At 43.0% G+C, this 23,874-nt stretch overlaps 1 protein-coding gene across 22 annotated transcripts in view; it reads left to right on the top strand.

The window, feature by feature from the left end:
• Positions 1–23,874, top strand: part of FHIT (fragile histidine triad diadenosine triphosphatase) — a 1,053,300-nt gene that overhangs the window by 147,730 nt on the left and 881,696 nt on the right. For 18 of the 22 annotated variants that reach the window (XM_043552284.1, XM_043552281.1, XM_043552273.1 and 15 more), the window contains one exon: positions 9,947–10,014. The exons of 3 other annotated variants lie outside the window; for them this stretch is intronic. The gene's annotated coding sequence lies outside the window, so the exon portion shown is untranslated. Of the gene's footprint in view, positions 1–2,836; positions 3,604–9,946; positions 10,015–23,874 lie in introns of those variants that run through there. One more of the 22 variants, XM_037904144.2, reaches the window with a different exon arrangement.

Below are 23,874 nucleotides of genomic sequence, written 5' to 3'. Positions count from 1 at the left end.
CAGTAATTTTATCAAATAAGAGGCACCATACCCTTATGTGTATAAGAAATAGTGGACCCATTGTATATAATAAGGCAATGTGAGAATGTGATGAAATAAATCACTCCCGGAATTACCATGGTTTACATTCCCCACTCATCATTATGAATCTCAGGTTCCTCCATCTACCTTTCCCTCCCTGTCCCCCAAAGTCTCTATATTTCAGGTTAATCTTTCATTTTCCATCTTCTGCTTTGGTTTTAACACTGTTTTAAAAGGCAAATCAAAACTGCCGTTGATTCAAATCAGTCAGTTTCACTTTATGTCGAGAAGCAAAAATGTAAAACATACTAAGAGCATTGTTCACCCTAAAAATAATGTCAACAATACTAAGTAAAAAGAAAATTAAGCTAGTAAGACAATATACGCACAGGGCCAGACTCCATGGTCCTGGATCGGTTTTTACTCAGTCATGGTTTCAGTGTGAGAATGCCAGAGTATAAACTAAAGTTCCAATCCTGCAAACACTTATACACCTGCTTAACTAGAGGAATATCCATATACTTAAAATTAACCACATGCTAAAATATTTGCAGGATCAGTGTCTAACTAAGGACTTTGGAATTTGGTCCATTCTATTTAAGACATGCAGTGCATAGTCCTTAATCTACGAATTATGGCTATTCAAAGTAAATAGGACATAAGGATATAAAAACATACAGTTCCCTGTTTGCAAATTTAGTATTAAATTCAGGGTTACAGCCTCAGCATGTAAATCCTATCACTATCAATAGAGGCTATGGTTTGGTGTGTCTAGTGCTTGTAGGGAAATGTAGGATACTTAGAAATATATTTGTTAAACCCATTTGGTGAATTATTCATTAAAATAATTCTTATCTGTTACTGAAAGATTAATTCAGTGTGTTTGGTATAGTATCACTACTGCGCTGATACTGGGACAGATGTGGTTACTGCTGTACTGCTACTGATATGTCTAGTAAACGTGACTCAGAATTTAATGCTGTACCGTACTGAATTTAACTAGCCAATAAATTCTGCTAGCCTGTGTTTTCCTTCCTCAATTGTAAAGATGCCGTTTATATATCTGATCTATATCCTGAGTTGTCTCTCAAATCCCTTGTCTCTGTAAAATAAATTGTTCAGCTATTCCCTTTGAATGGGTTAACATGTTTTTATGCAGAACTAAACTGGATTGCTTTAAGATGTAGTCAGTAGGTGGGCTGTAGTGAATGTCCAGAGCTATCAATACTGGAAGTGATTAAATGCTTGTTTCCTGAAGGAAGGGTCTCAGATCAAAGACTTTGAATAAGGATGCTGTATTTGGGGTAGTGACAGTGCTAGTGACAAAGAAACAAATCCAACTGCCAGTGAGGTCCATGGGACTATTTCTGTTGACTTTAATGGAAGTTGGATAAGGCCCTGATCCCTGTTAATAGTTATCTGTTTGGTAGATTGGCAAATTATATAATGCTTTAACAGGAAAAAACCCCAGAAAGCGGGGGACTCAAATATTTGTAAATGTATCATGTGATACAAATCACAGGCTGCAGGAATTTGGAAAGCTGGATAATTTATGCAAATTCTACAGTGTCCTAAGTTGCATATTAAATGAATACGCATCGCCTTGTTTGCATTCCCTTGTCACCACAACTTTCAATTCCTTGCTCCTCCTCCCTCTCAAATCAATAAATTTTCCCTATCAAGCCCATCATCTCTGCCTCCATTCCTCTGCAATCTGGCATCCCCTTGAGCTTCCCCATGTCACTCCTCCGTCAAGTTTCCCCCTTCCTATAGCATGTTCCTCAACATGCACACAGTCATCAAGACATGGCTAGAGTGACACCCTACATCACTCTATCCGGTGCGGTTCTAGCCATATTTCTCTGGCCTCCACAGTCTTCTAGGTGAAGTCCCCATGGTCAGAGTCCTTCCATGGTGTGTGTGTGTGGGGCTGTTGTTGTTTTCATCCAGGGCCATAAGGATCCTACCTAAAGGAGACTAACTGTTGATACTGCCTAGAGTGCATCTCCTGGTGGTCTACAGTTCTCCCGCTGGATGGAAGGAAGCAGCTGCTCAGGAGCCAAGCTGGGGTGCCACAAAGCTAGAGTCCCCCATCCAGCTGGGAGACTGAACCTGTCTGACACTATGTCGAAGTAATATCCCCTTGTTTTTTACTTAACACATGGTCCTGAGAGCTGGGTCTCACCAAGCACCAACTGGCACCAGCTTTCACCACCAACATTGCACTAAGGCTCTTCCCGTTCCACCAGATGGCAGGGCTGGATTAACCACTAGACACAGCAGAGTTGCCAGCATCTCCCAGCTGCTGAGATCCCACAGGGTGAGCAGGGAGACAGCAGCTCTTTGTTTGCTGGCTCTGTGCCACAGAGAGCTGATGGCCTCTGCTGGCTGTGAGCTGCAATCACAGGCCATTCCTGTGGACCCCAAGTATGCAGACAGAGCTGCCAGATGCAAGATGCATGTAATCATAGAATCATAGAATATCAGGGTTGGAAGGGACCTCAGGAGGTCATCTAGTCCAACCCCCTGCTCAAAGCAGGACCAATCCCCAATATTTGCCTCTTCACTAAAGGGCCCCCTCGAGGATTGAACTCACAACCCTGGGTTTATAATGTTTCAGCCTGGCTGGGAGTGAGAATGCCACTGCTGCTATTGTGGTGGCTGGGGAAGAGAAGGTAGAGGAGAAGGGGGCTGACTATTGCTGTTCCTTGGGGAACAGCGGTGGGCACCGGAATCTACTGAAGCAGGAGGCTCTGTGTGGGCTGCGTTACCACTTCACACAAGGCCCTTGCTGAGATGATTAGACCTCCCCTTACCCCCTGCACAGTTCACCTTTGTTGGGTGGGTGGGCTTAGTGGGAACCCACTGCTGGAGTAGCAGTCGATGGAGCCCAACACTGCTGGTCATTGGGCTGACTGAGGCTTCCCTCCTCAGCTCACTGATCCCCGTCATTGTGTGGGCTGGCATCTGATCTTGGAGGAGGGAAGCCTCCGCCTCCATCACCTCAGCAGAGAGTGCTTTGTGAAAAATGGGTCCCTCTGCCACCCACTCCGCTTCTCCGTTCATTCTTTTTGTAAGGCTGAAATGAAGGATGAGTTAAAAAAGGAAGCAGTCATTGCTCATGATCCTCTTCCAGGTGTATGTACAATGTAATAGAACTGTACTGATCTTTCAGGTGATTTAGATTCATACTGCTAAACCCATTTTCAGTCAAGTCTGTTCAGTCTTGGTTTAATGGCCTTATTACTTAGTAAGTAGCCTAAATGATGATCCTTTCTTTCATTATGAGAGTCTGCATTGTCGCTGCAGAGCAAACAGAACTACAGCTATCAGGTAGACATCAAAGGTATGTTCTTAGTTTGATGTTAAGTTTGCCATGCCTTTTTTCTCAGCAGGTCAAAATCTTCTTTTGTTCTTTTGAACACTTGGAATTAGAGTAGATAGCAGTGACACCTGCTGATGAGGGCAGTGTTACCCAACTGCAGTCTTCTCCGAAGTAGCAGTCTCCAGTGACACTGGCAGATGATCAGGCGTTTCAGATCTATGAGAACTTCACAAATACTTTTCACTCTCTACCAATTGGTACGTAATTGGTTGAGATTTAAAAACCTTAAAACAACATTTGAAAAATGTATTATTCATGTGTCTTCTGTGACTTTTTTTCCATTTCCTTGGAAGAACTTTAGCAATAATAGCAGAAATCTTTTGATGTATTAATCTGTTTAAACTAATTGTTCTTCTGATCAAGTACAGCAAAAACAGAGACATGACTTTGTTTAAAAAATCTGACATGTTAGTGAGGTTTTGGAAAGGATGATTTCAGTCTTGCACTTGAACTGAATTCCAAAATTAAAAAGCCATTTCCTATCTCAGTTACAGCTGCTACTCTTTGTAATAGATTTTCCTCCTTGATACAGTTTTATAGCCAAGACGCAGACTTGTCTGTCAAGGCAAGGCCTTAGTTCTGCACCTGCTGGAGAACTGTTAGATTTTTCTGTGCCCAAGCCAAAGCAGGTGATTCTAATCCATGTCTACAAACCTTATGTAAGAAATAAACTTTATAAATCTTTTATTTTTTTGGAATATAGTTTGTTTTTATTTGGCTTGGGTCAAACATTCTTTAATATGAATGTCCTTTTACATTATCATATTTTGGGGCTGCTTTTCAGGATCTTCCGTGACCTCAGAATGGGATGCTAAGGTGGTGACAAAGAAGTATATTCAGAGGAAGAGAGAGTCAAATTTGCTCCTTTGCACGGCATTCTTTCATTGAAAGCTGATCTGTGCTTACTCTGTCCCCAAAGTGCCCATTCCTTAGTGACCTACAAATCATTATATTCTCCAAGCTACTTTTTCGTTTCCCTTCAGAGAATTAAACTGCAGTGAAAGTATTTACTGGTTTGGTGGCTTCACCTATGTTGTGTCTTTAATACAAAGGTTCGGTAATAGAGAATTGCTTTCTGTATAGAGTGGAAAAAAAGCTTGTGCATCTTTATACCACTTGATGAATTTGAAAAGTTGTAGGCCAAAGCCTTCGTTAAGCACCGTTGCTGCTTATAACTCTAAGCATCCCAACCATTGACAACCAATATATTTTGTGTTGAGTGATTGTAAGAAATCAAAAGGAAGTATGAATTAAGTAGATATGAAATAATGAAACTGAATAAATATGTGTTTTGTAAGTGTAAGCGTGCGTGGCTGTCCTTCCTTGTCAATATCTGAGGGAGGCCATGCCTCCTCACGGTCACGCTCTTGTCATGGTGCTCAATCAGGTGAAAATTAGCTGTCTTTAAAGCTGAGGCCCCTCAGGCTGGACTGAGCTGTACTGAGTCTATGAGCCCAGGCTCTCAGGCAGGGCAGGGCACCAAACGGTTATGGGGCTTTGGTCTGCAGTCAAGTCAGAGCAACAAAGCGTCGGGCATCCTGGGCTACTTCCTATGTCCCCTTTGCGTGGTGCTGCTGTTCTGTGGGTGTCCTCCGTCTCCCCAGGGTAGGTTGCCAGTGGTAGTCCCAGCAGCTCCTTGGCGTCTTGGTTGACTGGCAGCTCTGGCAAGTCCTAGATATGGCTGGGGTCCTCTTTGGGCTCCAGCAGCAAGCAGGATGGGTCTGTCTCCCTCAGCAGCTCCAGCCCAACTGAGCTGCAGGGCCCACCTTTTATACTTCCGTTCTTGTCCCGCCCCTCAGCTTCCGGCAGGGCGGGCGCAGCCTTCCTGGCTCTGCAAACCAAGGAGCGGGTTGTGGTCCCTCCTTGTCAATCTCTGAGGGACACCACGTCTCCCCCCTACAGTAAGCTTTACAGAGGATTAAATTGTGGTTGACAAATCTGCTCTGCCGCATCAGTAGACTATGACATGTCCTTCTTTCCTAACCCCACAACAATGTTGGATAACAAGAACATATCTACTTAATCATCTCTCTATAAATTTCCAGTAATCTGTTATTAATGCTTGTATTCATGTAACTATTACTAAAGATGACAGATGTAAAAACTGTTGCATTCCCATCCCAATGAAGCAGTGAGGTGTGAAAAATGGTTGGGAACTGCAAAATATAGCCTTTTGCTAAATCTAATGACAGTGCCTAACTTTGTGATGAAAACACATTATTGTGAATGTCAGTGCACAGGGAATTGTTGAGACAGACTGCAATGATGATTGCTAAAGAAATATCAAAAGCAATAAAACATAGAACAACAATCTTCCATTGGTTTAGTTATAATTCATACGGGTTATCACTTTTGCTGTGTCATTTCACACAGGAACTCGCATTTAATATGACAGGTGATCCTTTAAATAGAATTCCTGGGAAAAAGGCTTCTGATATTAATATATTAAATACTTAGCATGGATGCTGAAATATTTTGCATGCTTAAAAGATAAAGTTAAATATTGTGTTAAGATAAAATTCAAAATTGAGGCAACTAGTAAATTCGTTAAACCTGTTAAAGAGCAGCTTGTGGAGTTTAGCATGAGAATGCAGTTAGATTTCAAGAGAAAAGTAAAAAGAGTCCATTCCCGAACTCGGTTATTATATTTTGCATACTAAAGCTAATTGATGGAAACACTCTTCCTATTCAGAGGAAAGATTTCGTCTTGTTATATGTTAGATTGCTTTTACTGATGGCCTACACAAACTGGAGGAGCTGCTTTCTGTTGACTGTTACATGAAGTGTTCATTCTGAAGAAAGTCTTGTGTGGTTTCTTCAAATCTGTTGCTATATTTCCATTTAAGATAATTTTTTAAAAATGTATTTATTGTTCATCTAATAATAGCATATAATACTTCCTCTGGCACCATTAATGTTTTTTCATAGCAAATCATTGAACTTAAAAGGCTTCTCTTAAAAATTGTGGAACGTCTTTAATTTCATTCATCTAAATTATACATTTTTTTAAATAAACTTCAGGTTAAGGCTGCTAGGCAGGATGAGATCCATGATGAGAGCAGTGTGGAACTGCACTGCCTGAGTCCTGGTAGAAGGAAGCATTTTACCTGCATAGGACAGCCTTACCTCCACTTGCTCTGTTGTAATACCAGTGGCTCTTTCATGCACCTTACATAGAAGGGCGGACTGTATCTCCCAACTGGAGCAGACATACAGTGGGCAGGGCAGGGCTAAGGCCATGCCCCTCTCAGGTGTTCAGTGCTGCCATCTGTGTTAGGACACCCTGCTCTCATAGGGCATAGCCTTGTGAGTGGGCACGGTGTGATGACGCACCTGCACGGAGACAGTCACAGTTTGCCCCTTAGCCATTTTATTTTCCAGTAAAAGGAATTATGATTATTTACTATGTTGCTCTCAGCTCTTGTCACAAGTGGCCAGTAAATCTTCTTGCCCCTAAATTGTTTCTGAGTCTCTCACCCTGCAATTGCTGATCTTTATTATCCTTCTGTCCTTACATGTGTGGCTCTTCTATTGATCTAAGGACCAGTTCTGTGAGTGTAGGGAGAGTACAACCGTGGATCAAATCTGCTATTTAAAACTGAAAGGAATATACTGTTTGTTGTTCACATGATAAAAATCCATATACCTTTCACTACAGCTGAACTGTAGCTGATTTTTAAAGCTTGACCAATTGAACAGTCTTTACTTTGTGTTTTTCGTAAGGAAGACTCTGTCCCTCCGGGCATTTGGAAAGCCCCTACCAGGAGTGAGCTCATTAACATAATAACCAATTTAAAAAACCCTCTGAATTAATCATTTGCTAGCCCTGTTTTATAAAATCAAATGCTTATTTGAATAAACAGACACACAACATTTTAAGATGTTAATTTTCAAATTCTTAAAATGTAACTCTACCACTGCCCTTTTCTTCCTACTGTCGCTTACTTTATTTTTCCTTTGATGGATTTATACTAGTTATTTTCTATTACTGCTATTTTGTGATTTTTTTTTTAATGGAAGGTGGCTTTAAACGAAAAAAAACAAAACAAAACAGCCTCTACCAAAACTCTGCTGAGCAGACCAAATTTTATCCCCTCCATTTTTTTTAAAAGACTGAAAATAGTAGTTCTGTGTGTTTCACATATGGCAATCCAGACAGTTGGCAGGAGGAGTAGGGATGGGAGCTTATACCATTCTGCACCTGCTGGGAGAGAAAAATTTCCAGTGAGAATCTTAAGGACCCCACATCTCATCAGTTCTTTCTCTACCGTGAGTGAATGAGCTAGCTAGGTCCCTTGACTGCCTAGTAACAAAAAAGGAAGAAACAAAGAAAGAAGGAGAATTTGTGTAATGGGATTTGATTTAGATAGATAATTTTTTTATGGCATTGAGTGACCATTAAACAGCTCACACTTAATGCCCAAAGCATATCTACACAAAGATGGGATTTCTTGAAGGTATCGCTTTTATTTGGCATTTGCTATAGTAGTGAAATTGGATAGATGGGGACCAGTAGCTTTTCTATAGTCCACAATATCTCTATCATTTGGCACAACATGGGATATTTTGCTTAATTTCTGTATCCCATGCTTCTTTAAGATGTGTTTAGAAATGTTCTCAATTACTGTATGTTGATGTATTTCCTTCTGTAACCTTGATTATGAATAGTTTGGTAGAATAGTCTTTCCACTTTTAAATAAAAGATTTAAACAAAGAAGTAGCAGTAGTTAAATATTCACATAGTCTGTATGCACAACCTAAGTGCAGCCAGTTATTCAGATGAGACATCTAATAATGGAATATCTAAATAAAGCTGTCAGATTTTTCAAAACTGGAACTGGCTTAGCTAACATTCTGAGATATTACAATGTTCCAATATTAGAATAGTGTAAGTAACAGTTGGGGCTAGATCCACAAAGGCACTGAGGTGTTGCAATGCTGACCATTACAGTGCCTTACTTTTAGGTGCCTTGCCATCCAGTGGAATTCATAGCCCCAAGTTAGATGCCTAGGCTCCCTGTGCAGTGCATGGAAGAGTTAGGCGACTAAGGCCATGTCTTCATTTCCCGGGGATCAATGCTACTGTGATCGATACAGCAGGGGTTGATTTAGCAGGTCTAGTGAAGACCCGCTAAATCGACCTCAGAGCACTCTCTGATTGACTCCTGTACTCCACCGGAAGGAGAAGATTAAGGTAAGTCGACGGGAGAGCGCCTCCTGTTGCCACAGCACAGCGTAGACACCACAGTAAGTTGACCTAAGCTATGATCTAAGTAGTGTAACTTAGGTCGACTTATTGCAGTAGTGTAGACAAGGCCTAAGAATGGGATCCACAAAAGGCAGTGAGCTGATCAAGGAGCTGTCTAAGGTAGCAAGTAGGAAATACTGAGCAGAGGGGCATGGCCTAAGCCCTGCTCCTGTCAGGGAGTCAGGCACTTAACTCTGCTTGAAAGTCTCAGCTGTGAACCCTCTCCTGGACTTAGGTGCCTAAACTGTTTTTTTTGCAAGAAATGGCTGCGGGCGGAGAAGACGCACACTTTTAACCTTTAGGCCAGTGGTTCGAGCACTCACCTGGGATGTGGGAGACAAGGGTTCAGTTACCCCCAACCCCTCCCCAGCCTGATGTTGAGAAGGGTTTTGAAGCTTTGGATTTGGGTTTTCCACCTCTCAGGGGAGTTCCCTAAGCACTGGGTTATGGGATATTCTGGTGTGGATCTTTCTCGGGGCTTGTCTACATGCCTAGTTAGTGCATGGCAAGCCAGGATGTGAATGTGAAGTGTGCTAACCTCCTGCATACTAACTGTCTGGATCTTCTGCTGCACACTAGTGCGCACCGATGAACTCTCAATGGGCTAAAGACGATATGGTGGGCTGCTGCTGCTTCCTCTTGCTCTCTGCCTCCCTCCCCTCCTGGCTGAGTCGTGTCAGTGTAGGAATGCTCAGAGAATGCCTACTGGCTCAGGCAAGATTGGTAGGAAAACACCTACTTTAAGAGTCCTGCTGGGCCTTGGGCATGAGATAATTGCCCAGGCATCTAAACGAGGCAGCAGTGCACATGCCCAGAGGCTGAAACGTAGGGAATGGAGATTTAGGCATCAAGGGATTTTAGGTACCTGTAAGTTAGGTGGTGGCTGAGCAAGGGTTTGGAGGATCTCAATGGCACCTAAATGTTGGATATAGGTGCCTACCTGCCATTTTAGGTGCCTAAGGCCTTCTGTGGATCTAGCCTTTAGTGAAGATAGTCACGATTTTTAAGTCCATTTTATAATATGATGTGTGAAATCCTGGCTCTTCTGGAGTAAAGGGCAAAACTCTCCTTGAATTCGGTGGGTCTAGGATTTCACCCAAAGGATTTAACCTCTCATATTACGGAATAAATTTTAGTACCTGTACGTATAAGATATAGCAGCAAGTTTGTGGTCTCCAGACAAAAGTTATTGATTTCATGAAGGTTTTTTTTTTAAAGTTGTGTTATAGAGCTTGAATTAAGTTTACATAATGAAAGCCTCCTGGAAGTCAAACCACCTCCCTATTTTTCAGGTTATTTGGCCTCAAGTGACTTCACGAGCTGTGTAAAAGGTGTCAAGCGGGGTTACGCCTTTTAGCAGGTAAGGTCAAGTTAATTGCTTTTGTGTGTCTTTAGACTGTGAATTTCCAGGGAAGGGATTGTGCTTTCTGTTCTATTTGGAAATTTCTTATCACACTTTGGGCACTATGGGCAATTAGTAATAATACCAATGATAATTTTCAGGAATATTTAAGAGTAAATCCCCACACAGGACTGCTTCAGAAATCTTCCCAAATGTGGTTACTGTCTGAGATAGGAATAGCCTAAGAAAATAAATCACTTTTGTTTTAATAGTTTACAAAGTAAACAAAGGTTCTTCGTATAACCAAGGTTTCCACTCTGAAATTTCCACTGATAATGACTAAGGTCCCGGTCAAACATTTGGATACAGGGGCATAATTAGAAGTTAGTATACTTCCAGACTTTGCCCTGATGTCGGCTTAATTAGCTTACCAGAGAGAAAAGAATCGATATGGGAATGTGTTTATGTACAGGGAATAATTTATTATTTAATCTATTTATAAGGAGCTTATTGTGAGATAGCTCAGTACCTTAGAGTAAGGGCTGAATACAAAAAAATTAAAATCTTCTAAAGAAAAGCCAACCCATCAAACACAATACAGAGTGAGCCAGCAGGAAGAACTCCCCACTTCAAAACAGTTCAATTCCTCAAGTCTCGTGTCTGTCTGTTGTTCCCTTCTTTATCCACCTCCTTTGTTCTGGCACAACATTTTTTATGTCCTCTTCCCTCACCTCCCCATGTTCTCTTTGAAGCTCCCCCTCTTCTTTCTTACTTCAGTCTCTCCTTCAGGGCCTCCAGAATCATCTCAGTTGCTCATATGTGCACTCATAAACATTCAAATCCTCCCCCAACCTTTCTACTCTCCCCGGAATCTCACTGCTCCCATTCATTCATTGATCTCTCCCTTCAGCCCAACTCTCCACTCATCCTCAGGTGCCAAGTTTTGAAAAGCTCCTTATATGATGCCCTTTGCAAGAGGTGTGAGTGAAGCAAGGGAGCTGCTGCTAGGGCTTCTTCCTCCTTAATGGAGAAACTGTGATTTATGCCTCCTCCTCAATTCCTTTCCTTCCCAGTTGTGGTTCCCACTTCCCTTTCACACACAGACTCCCTTCTTCTCTGCTGGGCTCCCCCATCCCCCACCATTTCACTCCCCCAGCTGTAGTCCTTTATCATGGCAGCAGGGCTCATGCTACTGTCTGTCTTTCCTCTCAGTGGGGCAGCAGGGGAGCACTGAAAAGGGGATGGGGAGGAGTAAGAGAGACTGTGGCTCTACAGCAGCCTCCATTGCCTGGAGGAGGAAATCCACATGAAACATTGAGGCTTGACTGCTGCCCCATTTTCCCCTCCTCCCCCCTCACCAGGATATATGACATTCCAGCACAGATGCAGGCAGGTGTGATGTGGGAATTCAAATGTGTGAGCGTGCCACCCAAGGCATGACACTTGTCAGTCCCGTTCACCCCCTCCCCATTCACTCAGGGCTTGTCTATACAAACAGTTAATGCATGGCAAGTTGGGGTGTAAATCTACCTCTCACTAGCCTCCCACATGCTATATGTCCGTGTGGACCCTGCTGGTGCACACTAAAAGTTCCTTAGTGCGCTTTCATCTCCTCACTTTGAAAAGGAAGTAGCTTAAAGCTCACTAGGGAATTTCTAGTGTGCAGCACTAGGTCCATATGGACAGTGCATAACAAGCTAATATGAGGTAGGTTTGTACCCCGGCTTGCTATTCACTGACTTCATATAGACAAGCTCTCAGTCACACGATCCATGCACTCACTTCCCAGGAAGTTACCCCTAGAGACGGAAGAGGGGAGTTTCATGGCCCTCCTGCTGTTAAGGGACGTGTCCCACTGTCCACCTTGGTAAGTGTTTGAAGGAAGTAGTTGAACTCAAATTTACATGTAAGATACTTTCCTGTTAGCTGATTAAAGCGAGATGGAAAAGAGGGAGAAAAACAGCCTTAGTGAGGTATAACAAAAAACAAACAAACTGATGAAAGATAAATAATAGAAGAAGACTAACTCTTCACAATTCAGATCTTTTGTGTGTTCTCCCATTGGTTAGAGTGTCTGTCTGTGGTTTACAAACCAAGATGACTTTTTTTGAAAAGTGTAAACATTCATAACTGAGCCATGTACAGTACTTTGTTCTGTCATTTTGAATTTGTGTCCCTCTTCTCAGTTCAGTAAGCCCTTTCAAGTGGTATCAAACGTGAATACAGCATTGGGAAATATTACAAGTGTATTTAAATTGTAAGATCGTTCAATTTTTCATTTTAAAGTTTTACTATTGACTGAGAACATATGTCTACTTGTACATAGAACTTTGAGTATAATGTTGACAATTATTAAGCATTATTTTAAGGTTACAGTAAGTATCTTTGACCTTCAGTCCAGACCATCAAAATACTGCTGGCAAAGTCATCTCTCTTTACTGTTGCTTTGATCATGTAGCATCCTCCTCCTTTAAATCACTTCAGTGGTTCTGCTTTACTGGTTTATTGCTTTATGCAACAAGGTCAAACTTCTTGTCCTTCCATTTAAGGCTCCTCTGTACAGTGCTTGCCAACATCTCTGCTCTGGTAATCTTTCATGTGCCTCAGCCCTACCCTCTCTGCTCAGGCTGGGGATGACTGTTGAAGTTTTGATCCAAAGGAAAATATGTGGAAAGTACTTGTTTAGAAAATAAAATCTCAAGCTTCAAGTCCTGAGTATGTCAGTATATTGTTTAGAATGAACTGTAAAAAAATTTGTTTCCTTTACCTACAGTGCTACACTGGTGTTAAAATAAAGGGAATTTTGCAGTTGCGCATGTCCCCAACCTGTGCTAACAAGAGAGGTTAGCTCCTCCTCTTTTCTCCTGGGTTTGGGTAAGCAGTGCTCACTCTTCTCTCTGGTTAATTCTGTGAGGCTCCCCCGCTGTTTCATTCCCCTTTAATCACTGGGGCTACACAATAAATTCGACTAAAAAGGAGTAAAGATGGACAACAGAACAGCTACAAGATGAGATGATAGACTTTACTGGATGCTTTATCAGTCTTCTCATTCTCCGAAAGTACAGTCAATAAACTGAAACTAACTAAAATAAGGGTCTAAATACTTGTTCTTGACTTGGGTCACATCCTTTCAACAGGATTTGGTTTTCTAATGCCTGGGAAGGATTTTTGTCAAGAAACATATTACATAGACAAATTTAACTCAACTTCAGCAAATGCAGGCACTCTTCTGCTTCCTGCTGGGAATAACTTTTTCCACAATAGCCCCTTCCATTTAAAGCATCTGCCCTCAGATTGTTAAATTGGTCCATATTCTTGGGGGTCATTTTAGATTCCACACTGCACCTTGTCAAGGTTCCCTCCCCACTCTGAACTCTAGGGTACAGATGTGGGGACCTGCATGAAAGACCCCCTAAGCTTATTTTTACCAGCTTAGGTTAAAAACTTTCCCAAGGCACAAACTTTGCCTTGTTCTTGAACAGTATGCTGCCACTACCAAGCATGTTAACAAAGAACCAGGGAAAAGGACCACTTGGAGTTCCTTGTCACCCAGCAATCCCCCCAAGCCCTTACACCCCCTTTCTTGGGGAGGCTTGAGAATAAACACGTTGAGCACAGACCAGCTTGGGTTTCTTAGGACCCTAGAAACCCAATCAGATTCTTAAAAAACAGAACTTTATTAGAAGAACAAACAAAGATACAAGAAACACTCTGTAAAATTAGAATGGAAGATAATCTCACAGGCAGTCAGATTCCAAACATAGAGAATCCCTCTAGGCAAAACCTTAAGTTACAAAAAGACACAAAAACAGGAATACACATTCCCTCCAGCATAGCGAATTTACAAATCAAAACAAAGAAAACCTAACGCATTTTCTAGCTAGATTACTTACTAACTTTACAGGAGTTGGAGGCTTGCATCCTTGATCTGTTCCCAGCAAAGGTATCACACAGACAGACAAAAGCCTATTTCCCCCCACTCCAGATTTGGAAGTATCTTGTCCCCTCATTGGTCATTTTGGGTCAGGTGCCAGAGAGGTTACCTTAGCTTCTTAACCCTTTACAGGTGAAAGGATTTTGCCTCTGGCCAGGAGGGATTTTATAGCACTGTATACAGAAAGGTGGTTACCCTTCCCTTTATATTTATGACACACCTGGACATCCAAATAGCCAGAGTGACAAAAATGCTCACTTCCATCTGCGCCTGGCCAGAAGATTGAACCCAATTCTCTGCACACGGCCTTGGCCATGGTGGTCTATGCTTTTGTAATATCTAGGCTTGACTAGTGTGATTCTCTGTGTCTAGGAGTGAAGCCCTGTGCCAAGAGAGAACTCCAGCTGGTCCAGAACACAGCAGCCCACTTGCTCAGCAGCACAGGTCACTGGGAACACATAACCCTGATTAGCTGCTGTCTGCACTGCTTCCCCATTAACACAGAGTTCATTTTAAGGCTGTTGTCCTGAGACTGGCCCTGGCTACCCAAAAGACCTGTTTCTAAGAACGTGACCTTCCACGACTGCTTTGTTAGAACATAACATAAGAACAAAAGAATGGCCATACTGGGTCAGACCAAAGGTCCATCTAGCCCAGTATCCTGTCTTCTGGCAGCAGCCAATGCCAGGTGCCCCAGAGGGAATGAACAGAACAGATGATCATCAAATGATCCATTCCATTGCCAATTCCCAGCTTCTGGCAAAACAGAGGCTAGGGACACCATCCCTGCCACGGGAACAACGAAACTGTCAACCAATAAGGGGAAATTCATGAGCCTTCAGGGGAACAAGACCCATGTATGGAATTTGCTGCTAGATGAAATAAGAGTCACTATTCACTTTGCTGCATTCAGACTAAAAGCAACATGACCTCTTTGCCCAGGATGTCTGCAATACTACCTTCATTCTCATACTTTGTATTTATATTAAAAAAAACCCAGAAACTAAACCTGCCTTCCTGACCGGTGGCTAGCAGGAATGGAAGGGATTGATATCACTTTTGCTGTTTGCACTCTTGGGAAGTGATCTGACACTTCAGAGGTGGGACCCAGTATAAGAACCTGAATAAAGAGAGAGAAAAGAGTTACAGATTTGAAAAGTTTGGAGGCAAAAGGAAGGAGGGAAGATAGGTCCTTCATTAGCCACGCTGGCAGGATCATGGAAGAGAGTTTTTGAGGGCAGGTTTGTTAGCAAAGGGTAAGGAGCCAGATGAAAGGAAGCTGCTGAGGATGAGGGGGGGGGGGGGGAGGAAATAATTGTGGGAACAAAGGAGGACAAAGTGATAAGGGGAAATTGGGTTAAAGGCTTATGCTGGCGTAGAGACATAGACACATGTCTGAAAACTGGAGCTGTGATGGAGAATGGGAGCGTGCAGGGATGGGATTGATACTCACATAGTTCTGATGTGATTTGCACTGGCATTTGCCATCCTTGAATCTGGCACTGATGTGCAAACTTTCAAATAACAGAAACAATAACAACAACCTAGAGTCTGTGAGAAGCCACTTCCATACATAATAAAGACTAGTGCAGTCCCTTTGCCCCAGAGTATGTGTTAAAGTTTCCCAGTGTGATTTCTATTGGCACAATGAATGACAACAGCAAAACTATCGACAGTAAGAGTCAGAATGGCCCTCCGTTAAAAGGATAACAGGCAGTTTCTAAAGCATCCATCGTTTTTTCCTCTTTCTGACATTCGTGGTCTGCAGAGTGTACAACTTGTGCTTTTAGCCAATATAATTCATTGGCAAAGTTCTATTTTAGGGTGTGCATAAGGAGTAGGATGATATCATACAGATACACCTACTGTGGGCAATGAATGGTGAAAAACATGCTGCAGGCTTTTCATAATGCAAAAGAAGAGCATTTTGGACAAATTATTTATTAGGCTTTTTTGGATAGAAATGCTTAGTTTCGGAAGCCTAGCTTCATTTATAATGTTAACACTATTTTGCAATACTATTTTATATAATTGTGTATGCTTCTTGCTTAAATTATGATTTAAGGGGTTTAGTTCTCCGTTAAAAGACATTCATAATGAAGCCTGCTCAGCATAATAGTTGGAGAGCTAAAATAGAACTCCTTGGCTCTGATACAGAATAACAAAATGTGAGTTTGTTTGGTTTAAGCTGCAGTAACTGCTAGTTTTAATGCAGTATTACAGAGAGATATGTACTTACAGACTAAAGCAAATTAATTATGTATGGACTATTACCACTTCCTGAAAATTGTTATTGAATTGTTTGGTAATATTACCATGGTGTATTCCAGAGGAATAGGTTACATGCCTATGCTGCTGTTCAGTGGTAATCTGCAAACAATCACGATTGCCCTTGCATCTGTATAGGCAGAACTATAGATGGGTGTCAGTTAAGGGCCCATATGTGCTGTCATTTAAACAACTGTTGTCAAAGGCACTAAATATTTGCCTGCTGTAAGTATACCTGTTGTTATTCTGCAAGCAAGGTTTTAAATACATCTTTTCCTGTCATTATGAGTTTTGTGGTTTGTGATTCTTTTTATGATATTCTGTCAAGAAAACAAAATAAATACAACTACCACAGTGTATTTTGCTTCATGTCAACCCTGGCCCTTGCTGTATACCTGGCTGCTGTGTGTGTCTGTTACATCTTGACTCCCTGTAATGCTCCATAAATCAGTTGACCAACCTGTTCAAATACTTTGTAGTCTCAGTAATATTTGCTGCTTTACATCTGCAGAGCCCTTTACACACAAAAAAGAACCACAAGCATGTCTATCCTGCTATGCTGGCCAGGTCAGTGGGGCCATGGGGCTGTGACCGAAACCTAACCATCACTGCCCACTTTTAAATAGCTGATGCCTGTACCCCTCTGGGAATTATGCTTGTCTCTTGAAAATAATCAGCCATTGACAAGTATAGGGGGAGTAGGTCTCCCCTCTGAGCTGACGGAGCAGCGTGGGGACATTTAGCTCTTTCTGCAGGGTGGAGCTACAGGAGTGCAGAGATTTGTAGATAAAATATGTTCTTGTTGGTCCTGGATTCAGACCTGCAGCAATAAGAGGTGCCTGCATACTTTTTACCAACTGAGGAGCAGAATGAAGCTCTTAGAATGTAACTGTAGTTGTTTTTGTAGTTGTATTGATCTGACCCAAGATGAAGAAGAAGGAGAAGAAACAGGATGTTTGGACAAGATGTGGGAGATGTTTCCATGTGCAAAGGGGCAAAGTGAATGGAAGCTGCAGGAGATAAATGAGATTGTGTGGAGAAGTAGTGATTGAATGGAAGCATGGAACGCAAAGGGAAATTAGAATAGGGATGTGAATTGGAGAAAGGTTGTGAGCCATACTTTTCTCTCCCACTAGTGTAAATTTGGCTGCCTGCTTTACTTTAATGGAGTTTCTCTTGGTTAACAATGGTATATCAGAGAACTGAGTTGGATCTTGTTTGTTTTAAGGGTCATGTGTGTAAACTTACGGCAAATTACATTTTAAAATAAACAGATGGTAATTATTTAATTTCTCTAATTAAATCCTATTTATGGGCTTTCATTACAAATTAATTTACATTGATATAGGAGCGTGCTCGAACAATAACTAATACATATTACTATGTAAGTGGTGATGTTTTTTACTTACACATTGTAGGAAAAGCCACCCATCCATTGATCTTGGCACTTCCATGGTAATTAAAAATGCAAAATATATTGTAATACAGTTTCCAATGGTCTGAGAATGCCATGCAGTAGCAGAATATAGATTATATGTGTGGAATTACCTGGCCTTTCACCTGTAGTATTTGTTAATCAGCCTTTCTATATGGAATTATATTTTAAGCACTGTGGCCTCATTTATCATGAGTTCAGTCTCTAATGTGGGATTTGAATTTATAATCCACAGTACCTGTTGAGAGAACGCTATGGCTGATCAGTAGCGACATACAAGCCCCTGTCTAAAGCCAATACTGTTTGGTTGTTTCATGTTTTAATGATGCTGTTATGTTCTGATCACAGCTCTCACTCTGTTAACTATGACAACCTTGTAGTTTCATGAAATTATAGTTAATGGAATAACAGTGTTAGAATTTTGCTGATAGCACTGCAGTAATTCAGGTTAATCTGGAATTTCCATTAAAAAGGCCTGATTTGGGGGGATTAATATCTCAGCTCTTTCACAGTACATTTGGTCTGAAATTTGTTTGACAAGATCTCATCCTAAATGGGAACTTGCTTACAAAAATGGCTTGTCATGTTTTTGCCGGAGAGATAAAAAGCCATGTAATTTTTACTGTTTCAGTCACTTTTCCTGGGAAGCTTTAGAGAAGCAGAGGCTCTGTTAAGGAAATGAAATGTGGACTAATTTACTCACTTTTAGTAATTAGAGAAAAGCAACAGAGATAATCCTAAAATTAAAAAAATGATGATTTATGGCTCTCATACTTATAACCCCACTTGGAGTTTGCTAACTCTTGGATCTTTAGATTGAGCCTCTGAGGGCTTGTCTACACTTACCGGAGGATTGACGCTGTGGTGATCAATGAATGGGCGACGCTCGCTCTCCCATCAACTCCTATACTCCACCTGATTGAGAAGAGTAAGGGGAGTTCATGGGAGAGCGTCTCCCGTCGACGTCACGTACAGTGGACCCCGCGGTAAGTAGATCTAAGCTACATCGATTTGAGTTATGCTATTCACGTAACTCAAATTGTGCAGTTTAGATTGACTTTTCCTTTTAGTGTAGACAAGGCCTAAGGGGCTTCGTCAAAAGGACTACAACTAAGATGGCTGCCAGAGTCCACAGACCCTATTTCCCAGGATGCTTGGAGTCAGGGGTGTGGACAGAAGGAACTTGAAATTTCTGTTGAGGCCAATAGGCAGTTTCTGCCTGGGGTGATCCAGATGAGCAGTCTGCTGGATCAGTGACACATGGCTGCTCATATGCCAGCAAGGGGATGGCCTGTCAGGGCCGTCCCTAGGCATATGCAGAATACGCACCTGCATAGGGCACCATGAAATTTGGGGCACCAAATTGCCTCAAATTTCCTGGTGCCCTAGGCAGCTGCGTGTTGCATACGCGGCAGCACCAGCTCCGGCGGCCAGCCCTATCCCCTGGCTGGCCCCCACATGGGCTGTGCCCACTGAAGGGGCAGGGCCGTCTCTAGGGAGTGTGTGGGGCCGAGGACAACTCCCTCCACCCTGCCTCTTAGTCTTCCCCCTGCTCTGCCCCCGGCCTGCCCCCATTCCACCTCTTCCCCCAGTGGCCCCGCACTCGCTGCAGAGGCAGGAAGCGAAGCAACCTGGCCCCAGCCCGCTCCACTCCGCCAGCTCCCAGCCGCATCATTCCGCTTCCCGCTGCCAGTGAGTGCTGGGGGGGGGGCAGTCCTTCCCCCTCCTCCAAGCCACTTCCCGCTACCGACGCCAGGCCCCCTGCTAATCCCCCGGGCCACTCTGGGCCTGTGGGGCCCCCCAAAGCGGCCCCCCACAGCTCCTGCCTACCTGGCCCTGCAGGCCTTGAGTGCAGCCCTCACCCTCTGGCGGGGAGCAGGTACTCGGGCTGCGTAGGGCATCATCATTGGTGGGACGGCCCTGCTGACTGTACAAAGAGAGTTTAAGTTGAGTTTCAGTTTGGAAGCTGGGAGAGAGATGGCACGGCTCAGGGAGTCCCTGCTAACCTCCCACTCCCCCAAGAGAGTTTTTGCACTGCTCTGATGCTGCGTCTACACTGCATACCTCTTGTGGTGGCATGTACAGTATGTGTAGCTACACGCTGCAGTGAAAAGCAGGCTATGTCCACCGTGTGGTGTGTAGCTACGCGTGTCAACGGAAGACTGGCAGTGAGGAGGCAGTGGGGAAAGGGTCAGGAGCTCCCTGCAGTGGGGAAAGTCTCCAGCGTTGAGGTGGCAGTGGGATTGGGGTGCAGAATGGGGTGCAGGGTCTGGGAGGAGTTTGGTGCCAGAGGTGGGTCAGGGCATTGGGTTGCAGGAGGGGGTGCAGGAGGGAGCTCTGGGCTGGTGCAGAGTGTTGGGGTGCAGGAGTGGGTGAGGGGTGTGGGCTCTGGGAGGGAGTTTGGTGCAGGAGGGAGCTCCAGGCTGGGGCAGGGGATTGGGGTCAAAAAGGGGTGCAGGGTCTGGGAGGGAGTTTGGTGCAGGAGGGAGCTCCAGGCTGGGGCAGGGGATTGGGGTGCAGAAAGGGGTGTTGGGTCTGGGAGGGAGTTTGGGTGCAGGAGGGGGTTCTGGCCTGGGGCAGGGGTTTGAGGTGCGAGGGGCAGGCTCTAGACAGGAGGTGCTTACCACTCCGCTCCTGGAAGCGGCTGCGGCCGGCTGCTGCTGGCATGTCTTTGTGCGCCGCTTGGGGGTAGTGGGGCAGTGGGTCTCCATGTGCTGCCCCGTGCCTGTAAGCTGTGTCCGCAGCTCCCATTTTCCTGTTTCTGGCCAATGGGAGCTGTGAGGATGGTGCTGGGGGCAGGGGCAGCGTGCAGAGCCTCTCCTTCCCCCCGGCCAGGGCCGCGCAGAGACATGCTAGCAGCAGCCACCCATTTCTGGGAGCAGCATGGAGCCGCGGCAGGCAGGCAGCCTACCTGAGCGCTCTGCTGCGTTGCCAGAGTCATGGCAGACCGGACAGAAATGTTAGATGGGCCAGATCTGGCCTGCGGGCCATATTTTGTCCACCCCTGGATTTGGTGTTGTAGACTGGGCGTGGGAAGTTGTTTTTTCTCCACAGCTTTGTCTTTGCCTCATCACAGCAGGGGAGATAAGACTGACCTTGATAATTTTATGATAGGTGAGCTCACCCTGTACTGAGCTCACCTCCTTTTCCTAGCTTTGTCTTGAAGTGAGAGTTTTTGGGGGGACCCTAAACCACTGAGAAGGTATTGAAGGCTATACTGCAATGGAGGCTATGGGGCGCAGGAAACACAATGGAAGTACTGGCATTCATAGGAGGCTGAAGTTTTACACAGAGGACAGAACTAAGGTGTGTTTGCAACCTTAACTGAGGCATTTCCTGACTTTGAGTTCTTAGCTGTTCCTCCGTGATATTTTCTTAACACAAAGAGCTTCAGTAAGAGCTTTGCAAAAACCCTTTGCTCATGTGTGTAATTTTCAAAGGGCCTAAATAAATGTTCATCAGAACTATCATTGGCACTTTCTTTAATAAAGGGCTGTTGTCCAGACCCACTTAAATTTCTAATCCCTTCTGTTTGTTGCTGTAGAGATGTTCAAATAAAGACACGATCATTTTTTTAAATATAATCAGCAAATTGTATTTTTTTCACAGTCCCCTTAACAAAAAATTGCTGATCTATTTTTTCTCAGACTTCCTTTATAATTTCTTACCTTTAGATGCCTGAAAAAATTCTCACTCACATTAAAAATTAAAGTTTTGAAAAATGCTGAGGAACTGACATGGCATGAGAATAGAAACCATTATACAACCCAACTGTACCAGTTACTGGTTTCAGAGTAACAGCTGTGTTAGTCTGTATTCTCAAAAAGAAAAGGAGTACTTGGGCACCTTAGAGACTAACAAATTTATTTGAGCATAAGCTTTCGTGTGCTACAGCTCATGCCACTCTTGCTGTGATGTAGCATGATGTTCCAACAAAACTATTCCGTTTTGGGGTGCCATTTATCTGTAATGGTACACTGATGAAATACCATTGCACAAGTCAAACCTACTTATATAAAAATAGCATTGCAATGCGAATTAGGAACTTTTCACCTTGAAATTCTAAATCTGTTGAACAGGCTTCAAATACATACTGTACATGATTGTACCTATTATGTTGGACCATAAACAGTGTTAGATTTTCTGAAAAGGGTCTTATTTTAACTATTCTTTCTGCTGCTGAAGGCCCAGTGCTGTTGACAGTACAAATATAGACTGGGGTAGGATAGAAAGCATCCATGGAAAGAGGAGGTAGGCGTGATGTCTTTTTCTTGCCTTGGCAATTCTCATTCATTTTAAACTCATTCTTCTTTACTTTCTGATTACCTTTATCATCATTTTGAGGTACGGATGTGAATTTATAATTTTGTGTATTGTTCCTTGACTTAACATAATTTGTTTTGGTTACACCTATCATATTTAGGCTGTATTGTACATGTGCACTTACATACGTAAAATTGGGTAGAGTATGGTTAAATGGCTGAATTATACTCATTCTCTTTAACAAACAAAATAATTACAACATTTGCAGAAATTCAGGTGTGTATACTAAAGCTGTTCCTTTAAACAATAACTAATCAAATATTGGAAGACTACAGGGTAACTTTTATGAAAATATAAAGGGTGGTAGAGAGACAACCTTTGGTGTCTCAGTTGCTATACAAGTCTCATGCAGTACCTTAGGGCACTGAAATAATGCAAAATTGTGTTCTAAACCAGTGTCTGGTTTCTTTTATCCGTGCAGATTGCAGATACCAGTGACATGGCGCTGTTTGCATTTTGCATTAAGTGGTGGTCTGCACCAGCTGTATGTGTGTGGTGGGGCAGTGAGGGTTGTTTTGTTTTCTGGAGGGAAGAGGAAATTAATGAAATTTTCTTCATTGTGATGTGAAAATTGGCATTGGCTTTGTCTGAAGTCTTTTTAGGGGACAATGTGACTATGGCCTAGGGGGGGTGGGATAGCTCAGTGGTTTGAGCATTGGCCAGCTAAACCTGGGGTTGTGAGTTCAATCCTTGAGGGGGCCATTTAGGGATCTGGGGCAAAAATTGCAGATTGGTTCTGTTTTGAGCATGGGGTTGGACTAGATGACCTCCTGAGGTCCCTTCCAACCCTGATATTATTCTATGATTCTATGAAACTGCTTTTCTCCTTGTGCACCATTGCAGTGGTTGAGATCAGCTGAAGCACCTTTGTGGATGGTCTCTTTTCCAGACTAGAGGTAGCGTGTACCTTTTGGAAGGTTCTAAAAACTTCAACTTGGTCCTCCAGGCCTCACATTAGAGCCTGAGTTCTTTAACTGCCAGACCATGTTGCCGGGCTCAACTTCTCAGCCAAAACTTTGGCCTGTATTGCATCAATACCTAAGGCTTCCTTTTTCAGTATTGCTGCCCGTCATGGGCACTTATAAATTGATGATGATATTTGTATGTATGTGCTGCAGCTAAATGCTGTGGTGGTCAGTGCAGCATATGTGGAGATAAATAATAAATTTGTCCCATCATACTGTAGGCATTGCTGGCAACAGTATTTTGGGGATCAAAAGTGGCAGTATCAGCATGAACTGGAGCTTATCTGCTGAGCCTGTAATATAGTGCTGACCAATTCCTGTTCATTATGATGGAAAGTTCTCCTTTGTTGAGAACCAGTGCACAACTGGTAGTAAGATAGGCATTGCTTCCTTAGATGTTTTAAAATAAATTTCCATGCCCATAGTTTAAATTCATTCAAAGTCATGCATCCCTTCCCTTGTATGCTGCTATCTGATGATGCCTTTTTGACTTTGGTTTTTGTGCATACTACTTAGCCATGGTGTCCTCATCCCAGTAAAAAAAACAACAAAAAAACCCAAATGAAGGATAAAGTGTGTGTGAAACTTCAGGTAGTCAGAAAAGAGGTCCATAAATACAAATATGATGACGTTCAGACACTAATCTGTCATTTCTTAATTCTTTCTACAGCTTCAAAATAGTCTTTCTAGGGTGAATTTCATCTTCCTGCTGACAATATAGTGCGTCAGCAATAATACAGTTGTAGCAACATATTTACACAGCAGCCATTACATCTTTCAAAAGTACAACATGCTGCCCTGCAGCTCCACTAGATATAAAAGTGACAGAACTGTTACAAAATCTCAGAGGACAACCATCAATCATTAGTCAGTGGGGGTATTTTTAGTGGGGTCACACAGGGATCTGTTCTTGGTTCAATTATATTCAATATCTTTGTCAATGATCTGAAAGA

The sequence above is a fragment of the Chelonia mydas genome, chromosome 7 (genome assembly GCF_015237465.2).
Source record: "Chelonia mydas isolate rCheMyd1 chromosome 7, rCheMyd1.pri.v2, whole genome shotgun sequence".
NCBI classification, from domain to species: Eukaryota; Metazoa; Chordata; order Testudines; family Cheloniidae; genus Chelonia; species Chelonia mydas.
This window is presented reverse-complemented; position numbering and strand designations above follow the sequence as displayed.